The sequence below is a fragment of the Aotus nancymaae genome, unplaced genomic scaffold (assembly GCF_030222135.1).
Source record: "Aotus nancymaae isolate 86718 unplaced genomic scaffold, 86718_ANA_hifiasm-v0.15.2.pri h1tg000036l, whole genome shotgun sequence".
NCBI lineage: Eukaryota > Metazoa > Chordata > Mammalia > Primates > Aotidae > Aotus > Aotus nancymaae.
In genome coordinates, this window is record NW_026988450.1 from 15,915,435 (window position 1) to 15,924,699 (window position 9,265).

General features: G+C 37.9%; 1 pseudogene; it reads left to right on the plus strand.

Annotated features, from left to right (window-relative positions):
* The first annotated feature begins 538 nt into the window (after window positions 1–538).
* Window positions 539–6,699, plus strand: LOC110568896 (DNA-directed RNA polymerases I, II, and III subunit RPABC4-like; annotated as a pseudogene).
* Window positions 6,700–9,265: the final 2,566 nt, after the last annotated feature.

Below are 9,265 nucleotides of genomic sequence, written 5' to 3' on the forward strand. Positions count from 1 at the left end.
GTTTGACAATATGGTTCTCACTTTTCATAGTATAAATTCAAAGACAAATTGTGAACAAGTCAAGTGAAACTTGTAATTCACATCTGTGAGGTCACACTAGTGAATTATAAGCTTTTCATTATGTCAGAACTGTGAATTACAAAGACTTTTTTTCTATACTTCCTGTCAAATAATTTATTAGATAACCTTCTATCACAGAATTTTGCAGCATGACAGAACCAGAAAATACAGGGACTGAACTGTGGCATTTCCAGATAGAACATAAGAACTTCGACAGATAAGAATAATGTTAAAAAGAAAGTGTGATGAGTTTCCATTGTACTCTTGCTAAGTTTAGAGTCATTCCTAATGAGCAGTTCGTTTTCTCTAAATTAGAGCCATTGCCATTAAAACTTGAGGGAGGTCAGCTTTTTGTTATCCCCTTCTTACTGTCGTGATCAACTAGCATTTCTTACAAGTCACTAAGGGTATAATTCTATAATGTTTAAAAAATTAGGGAAATGCAGAGTGAGAAGATTTCCCATGCTGCGGGCTAACAATGGACACCCACAAGGACGTTCTACCTCCGAAGCAGCAACCAATGATATATATCTGTGGAGAATGTCACATAGAAAATTAAATAAAATCTAGGGATCCAATCAGATGCAGAGAATGTGGATACAGAATAATATACAAGAAAAGGACTAAAAGATTGGTCATTTTTGATGCTCAACGAAACCTAGGAATTCAGAGGAATGTCTTCACTTATACTAGAATTTGCTCTCTCAATGTTTCTGATTGTTGTATAGCTTTTGATTTTTCATACAGGTGTTCCCCTTTATCTTTGGGGGATACATTCCAAGGCCCCCAGTGGACTTCTGAAACTTCAGATAGTACCAAACATTTATACACTGTTTTTTTCTATATATACACACCTATGATAAAGTGTAATGTATAAATTAAGCATAGCAAGAGATTAATAATAATAAAATAGAACATTTATAACATACTGTAATAAAAGTTATGTGAATGTGGTTGGTGTCTCTTGCTCTCAAAATATGTTCTTGTAAAGTAGTCACCTATTTTAGAATGTGGTTGACTACAGGTAATTGAAACCACAGAAAGGGAAACTTTGGATGAGGCGGCACTACTGTACTTAGAAATACAACTATAGCCGGGTGCAGTGGCGCACGCCTATAATCCCAGCACTTTGGGAGGCGAGGTGGGCGGATCACGAGGTCAAGAGATCGAGACCATCCTGGCCAACATAGTGAAACCCCATCTCTACTAAAATACAAAAATTAGCTGGGCATGGTGGCACGCACCTGTAGTCCCAGCTACTTGGGAGACTGAGGCAAGAGAATTGCTTGAACCCAGGAGGTGGAGGTTGCAGTGAGCTTAGACTGTGCCACTGCACTCCAGCCTGGATCCTGGCTACAGAGCGAGACTCTACCTCCAAAAAAAAAAGAAATACAACTATATATATATGATTTGACTTTAAGACCATACTGTAATACTGTATTTAGGTATCTACTAATATTTTGTATAAAGCAATTTTTTGTTCCATTATATGACTTTTTATTTTATTGTATATGTAGTCTGACACACAAGAAAGAGTAAAGTTGCTTCCCCAAGCCACACTTTTAATTAAAACCTAGAATCATCTGCAGTCCTTGTTAAAAATGCAGGTTTCTAGAACCCTCTGAAGTTCTGACTAAATAAATTTATGGGAAACCAAAACAAAATTGTAAAGATATTCTTGTTAATATTAACACCAATAGCTAGAAGATAATTCAAATGTTGCTAGCATAAAGAATACATAAATATTTAAGGTGACAGATATCGCAATTACCTTAATTTGATTATGTAACAGTATCAAATTATCAAAAATACCCCAAAAATAGGTACATGTATTATGTATCAATTTTTAAAATATTAATGTCACTTATTATTGCTGTTGTGAAACTCTGGATAACTTCTTACAATTTTTATAGCACTTTCATGTCTTATTTATTATTTATGTTGACCCAATGTGGTATGTAGGTTGGGTACTACATTCCCATTCATTTGTAGGGACATTGAGGTGATAGGGAGTCAGAGGAATCAGAGGGCCTAATCAAAAATTATACCACTATTGAGTATCAAAAGCAAGAATCATATATTCTCATTCCAAATCCAGAGATTATTTTCCACATTGCACTAAACCTCTTTCCCATTTATAAGCATGCCTAAGCAGCACACCCACCCCTAACAAACCCTGATGCTTCATATAGCCCAGACCCTGTTCAGTTTCACATTTGATGAAAAGTCTAATTTTAGAAAAATTCTAAAGTAATTTTTAAGACAATTCCAAAATTTGTACTTGCAAATCTTAAAGAAAATTTACTCAGTTTCAATTTATACACCACAACTACATCGCGTCCTATTTTCTCTTATATCCTCAAAAGAGGCTTCCATCAACTGCTCTTTTTCCTCTTCTCTTTGGCCCCTCCAGTCCTGTTCCCTGATTCTACAATGGTGAGAGTCCAGGAGCTAAGCATACACAACCAAATTCTCCTTGAAATTCAGCGAGGTGGATGAACAAGGGAAGCAAAAATAAAATTTTTCATAAATCATGTTGGGATAGTGAAAGCTGATAACATTCACTCATCAATAAATCTTATTCCCACTCCTATAGTTTTTGATCTTGCTAGCTTGAAGGTTATACTGATGACAATATTGTTATGTATGTATTTGAGTGTGATGGGTAAGACCGAAATTGGCCAGCATCTCTTTCCACACTTCATATATTTCAACACTTGTGCAATTCTGTAAAGGTATCGTATTATTTCTAGCTTCTAGACCAGGGCTTTTGCATCATTTTCACATCCAGACACACTGGGATAAACAGCAGAAGTTGTTGCAAGGAAGGAAGCATCCATTTCTTTGCACACTGATAACCTATTAGAGGTACTCCAGTGGGTCAAGATTCCTTCAATGGGATATTCAGTTCTGTGTCTTTGAACATGCTACTTCTACTTAGAATATTCTTTCTCTTTCCTCCCTCTTATTTCTGTGTGTAGTCAACACCCCGTCAGCCTTCAGGAAACCACTTAAGTAGTCAATATCCCAGAATGTCTCCCACTGATCTCCCAAGGCTAGGGACGGTGATACTCCCATAGCATTCCTGGGCTTATCCTCAGCTTAGCTCCCTACATTGTAACTTCTTACTTAGCTATATCTCCAATGAGACTTTAAACATCTTGAGAAAGAAACAGAATCCTACTTTTTTAAATTTTTAGCACTTATATGATACCTATTAAATGGTTAGAACGCAGGAACTACTAATAAATGAATTAATGAAGTCATGGACTCTTCCTGGATATATGGCTCTAGTCATCACTGATACACTCCTAAGAAAGCACTCACCTCTGATAATTCTACCAGAAAATAGTCTGATACAGTTTCTAGGCCCTTGTCTACAGAAATGAGCCAAGCCTGGTCAGGCCAGCATGTGCCATGTTGCTCTTTCTCATAGCACCCTATTCTTTGCCTATATTACAGTTTGTAATAACGGTGTGTTTCTAAACTCTGAGTTACCAGGATCGGGGGCTGTGTATAGTCTAGGAAATTAAATGGATATTTTCTGTTGTCTTGGAATTTTCATTAAGCACTAAAACTGAGAACAACAGAAGACAAGCAATGCTGAGTACTAAAGAGAGGTGCCAAATACATCCACATAGCGCTTACTAAACGGCAGCAAGACGGGTCCAGAGACCAATGCCCCAGTTAGCATATATAAGCAAAAAAACTAGAGTTCTTTGGAGGAAACCTATGGCATCATTGTGTTGTGAGCTTAGAGGAAAGCATGATGACATCTCTTTCCCCTTTCCCATGGGAGGAAGGATGAGGGTGTTTCCCCTTTCTTTTGCTGAAGCCAGTGGGAAGATATTCCTAGAGAACCAGTCATACCGATAAAAGGATAATCTCATGAAGCATGCAAAAGCATCTCGCTCCCTAGATGGGCTGTTAGCAAGATGTGGACTCAAGGGTCCCAGTGCTACTAAGAGACCCAAATGAAGCAGACTAAGAGAAGTCTTGGGTAAAATTGATATTTGACTCCCAGAACAGAGAGGCATATATGAACACAGAGACTGGCACTTGCTTCCTTCTGGAAACTCTGTGAGAGGGGAATTCTGAATGCAGGTAATTGCAGGGAGCAGCTCTATACAATGGAGCAAAGAAAGAGGAACTGTGGGGCAAGCCTATAATGCTTGTTTATTTATTTACGTATTTATTGTCATGACAAGGATGAATGAATTTTCCAAGGACCAAGTACATACCAAGGAAGATAGGCTTCTATTTTCTTACTGGGACCCTGACAGCCAGTAAGAAGCTAGTTAGGGTGGGGCAACCCTATTATTAAATGGCTGAAGGGTAGATCGCTGGGGGCAGGAGTTGAAGTGGCTTATAAGGAGTTACAGAATTCCCCCAACAGAGTGCTTTATTCACATCAGGGAACTTCTTTGGATCTTTCAAAAAGACTACAAACATCCCAAAGAACGAGAATTTTGAGCTTCAAATATCACAAACTAAGTAGGAATATTTCTGACCCTTTTCTTCTGTGCAATCTCCGTCTCCCACTGCATTCCAGAAGAAAAAAACAAAAGGACAGGCATAGACTATTTCCCTTTCCTGAGCTCCTGGTCATAGTGGGCAGGAGAGAATCTTTGAACTAGATGTTTGAGTGTTAAATTAGACTGGACAAAGTTGAGTATCTGAAAGTGACCAGAAAGCTATGGGAATTTGCTTGAAATGTGAGGATGTTCACAAAGGCAGGAAAAAGAAGAGTCAAGAGAACATTTAGAGACAATGATGAGAAAATTAAGCCATTTCTGATGGTAGCATCACTGAGTTTAGCTCAGCCAATAGACTAATCCTGGATGTTATGGCCTCATCTCGCTAGCCAAGTCAGAATCTTAAGATGTGTTTGTAAATGACTGGCACACTTCTGAAAAAATTGAAAAATAAATCTTTAATTCATGGTAAGAATGGACACATATTTATGCCCAATTTGTTACACAGCCCCCACTCCTTGCCTCCTCCTCTTCCATCCCACACTCTATGTTACCACCACAACCCTTTGCATCTTCTACATGGAATCCAAGTGGGGGGAACAGGCAGGTTGCAGGGGAAATTTCCTGGAGATTGCTTCAAAAGCAATGGGCTAAAGTAATGATGATGTGACTCAGATCATACTTACAATCTTCTTCTTCATGAATTCTAATTCCCAAGTAATTTTAAAAGAGAAGTATTTTTGTAAAACAAAGCTGAAATTGTCACTCGCCTACTCAAAACTTTTAATTAATAATCTGTCACTTGCCACAGTACTACAAGTACTGAGTCTTAGCTAGATACTCAAATCCCCAGTAATTTGATCCAAACTGTCTTCCTAACATAAGTACCTATGTGCTTTACATTTTAGATAAATAGAACAATTTACTTTGCTTTTATTCATTCAAGAATCTCTGTTATGAATGAGTGAAGGCAAAGCATTCATTCTACAAATATTTACTGTGCACCAGCTACATGCTTAGTATAGAATGCAAAGAAAACCAACCCAGGCCCTTCCCTCACAAAGCTCAGTGGATTTGCAAAAAAAAAAAAAAAAAAAAAAAAAGGCAGATGTTTGAGAAGTAATTAAACAAATAAAGTATTGCCACTGAGATATGTACTGCAAGTTTTGCAATGAAGACAGACCATGATCAATCTAACTGGGTTTTGACACTGATTGACATCCTATCTCCTCATTTCTTTTGTCAGTTACTTCCAAAGGGCATCCTTGGCACAACCATGAGTCTCTAGGCAAGAGCTGAGGGGAAAGAATGTCTTGTCTCCCTTCGAGGAACTCATCTATCCAGGTCTCCACCCATACACGGCAAAAGGTTCCGGTCCGGAAGGATGCATCAAGCACTCAAGTCCTTCATGTGCTTCCCTTTGGGCTTTTCTCACTCTCATTAATTATGCACCTATTTCACTTTTCAGAATACCTTTCCATTCACTCAGCAAACATTTAAACAGCATACCACCTGTCTTTGCATGTACCGAAAGTCATCCTCTAATGTCTGTGTGCCTAAATCCTCTAACTCGATGCCCTCTCAGGCAGCAACTCTCTCTGATTTCCCCTAAGCCAAATGTGCCTTCTGACCACCCAGAGCACCTAACTGCGCCTTTCACGCAGCCTACCATTTTCTACTTTGTATTAATTACCTTTATATAGAGCTCAACTTTTGAGAAAGAGAGGAGGAGAGAAAACAGGGAGAGGAAGAGGGTGTTGATGAGGCTTGATGACATAAAGGACAGTGAGTCAAACCCCTCAGGCTTAGTAACATCCCGTGTGCATTCAATATTATCCTGAGCAGGATGGGGGTGCAGGGCCATTAAGCTGTAGTCACTGTCTCCAGGAGGCCTCTTGAGAGAAAGGGGGGAAAAATAGTATTGTAATCTTGTTAGACATGATTTATAAAGAATGTAAGAATACCAAGTTAATTGAGCCACCTCTAAAATTCATAGAAGATTTGAAGCGGTTAAATATATATTATGGTATATGATCCAACTTCATATTTTTAAATTGGACAGTATTGACTTTAAAGTGTTTTTCTCCAAGTTTTCAAAATAGTCAATGCTGAAATAGCACCCGTCAAAATGTATCCCGTGACTGTTATAACAAGCTTGTCCTAGATACAAGAAAACTAATTGTGGAGTCTGTTTTTCTCCCTTTTCTATAAATACATTTTAAACAAAGGGTTATGAATTTAATTAAATAAATATTAACACATTCCTTGAAAAAATAAATGTCTTTCATAAGATTTCAGTCTCTTGGCACCACCTCTTCAATAGCCAGAGCAATAAAGGATTTAATCTTGTTCAAAATATGAATTTTTAGTGGTACTGGGATTTCTGGAAAGCAGTTATTGCATACCAGCTTGTTGAAGGAACGTCTTTTGCTTAAGAACTTGACTGAGTCTTCTATTGAAAAAGTTTTACACACTTATGTTTGTGTATTTAGTGATAAACTGATCTTTTGAACGGTTACATTATAGTCATTTCTTTTCTATGTCCTGAGGTTAACCAACCTACAAGAACATTGCAAACATTGACTTGAATCACAGAAACAATCCCATTACAAAGTGAATAATTTTGGATCAGCTAAAAGAACACTTAGAGTCCTAAATTCAAATATTTTCTTTATCACTAAATCGTCTTGTTACTTTAGAGCTGAAATTAGATAAAAGAAACCACTTTACAATATCTTTCTTATGAACCCTCACCATATTTGGACAACTAGTAGAAGTGACATAAGGCAGTCTATGGTCTAGCAGTTAAGAGTGAGAATTCTGGAGTCGCACCAACATGGATTCAAGTCCTGTCTCTGCCACTCAGTGATTGTGTGGCCTTGAGAGAGTTACTTAATCTCGCCAAGGCTCACTTCTCTTACCTATAAAATGGTGATAATAACTGAACTATATTATAATAATGTTGTTAAGATTAAATAAAGACATATGGAGTATTTAGCATAGTGACTGTATACAGGAAGTGTTCAGTAAATGTTATTTATTATTTATCATATTATCATAATTTACTACAGTGTACTGTTATTATTTCCATATCATCCATTGTTCATGAACTAAGTCACCTTTCATTACCCATCTATCCACCTCCTCCCATCTTGTGACAGATTCACACCAAGAGAAGCTCTATGTAGATGAAGGTCAGTGAGGTGGCTTTGATAGGAAGCAAGGTGAAACCCCATCTCTACTAAAAATATGAAAAAATTAGCTGGGCATGGTGGTGCATGCCCGTAATCCCAGCTACCTGAGGCAGGAGAATCACTTGAACACCGGAAGCGGAGGTTGCAGTGAGCTGAGATTGAGCCATTGCACTCTATCCTGGGCAACAAGAGTGAAACTCTGTCAAAAAAAAAAAAAAAAGAGTCAAGAGATGACCACAATGGAATCTTCTGAGAAAAAAAGGTGTGCACCTTTTATATTGTACCCTTTTATGTACCCACAAAACTTCAGTGATATACACATGTCCTCAAGTGACTTAGAGAAATTTAAATTAGAGAATTAGTCATTCAAGAAACACGTTATTAAGTGCCTACTATGTACTTGTGATGAATAAGAATAATAATAATAGTCTCTCCCTCATGGAATTGATATTCTAGTAGGAGCAACAAGCTTTGGACAACTATTTCCTTATAATTGGGATTAAATGTTTCAAAGAATGAGAAAGGTTAACCTAAAAAGAGCACTAAAGGAGAAAGTCTCCTTTCTGACCCCAGACTATAGGGGTCAGAGAAGCCTTCTGTGAGGAAGTGATGTTTAGATGGAGATCTTGGGAAGAAGCCATCAATAATTTAGCTGTGGAGACAGCAGTCCTGGTGGAGCAAACAGCAAGTGATCAGTCCCTGAAGCTGGAAGGAGTGTGATGCATTTGAAAACTGGAGGAAGACCTGTGCAATGGAGCACAGAGGGTGAAGGCAGGAGTGACAGGAAATGAAGCCAGTGAGGTAGACAGGGACCACATCATGTAAGGGCTGTAGATTGTCTGTCATTGGGACAATTAATGGAGAGCAAATATTGGCTTAACGCAGCTTCCAGGTATGAAGGCAACCAGATATGAAGAATGCTTGCCAGTGGCATAATGGTCTTGGATATAAATTAGAAATTTGTTCATTTAAAATAATAGAAAATGGAATATCCTAATTTAGAATATTTTAAGGGAGGTTCAGTATTTTAAGAAAGAGAAAGGAAATAATGTTTTATACATGACTTTAAGGTAGAAAAAAGACAAAAATAGCAAGGATGGGTGCTGAGACACGATCCTTAAAGGATTTCTCATATCTCTGCACTTTTGCAAGTGAAGCACTGACACTCCATTTCTTGAACATTGTTTCAAGGATGTTTGAATAGCCGAAGAAGATAGAAGTAGAGTCTCTCTCCAGAGCAAAGGGTTACCATGCTTATTGCCCACTAGAAAAGATGAGAGCTCCCTAATCTTAGGGCTCCTCTCCTTTAATGCAACATACTGCATATACAGGTGTCAGCTGGGTAGGAACTGGCATCAGGGTATGCATATTGAGAGAAAGAGAAAGCAATTACGAGGGAAGTCAACATAGCATTGTAATTAAAAGAATAAACTTTGGAATCAGGCTATGTGGTTTGAATATCAGCTAAGCCACTTATTAAAGATTTACTATTTCCTTTCAGGGAATAGAATAAAAGGACACACTTCCCAACCTGTT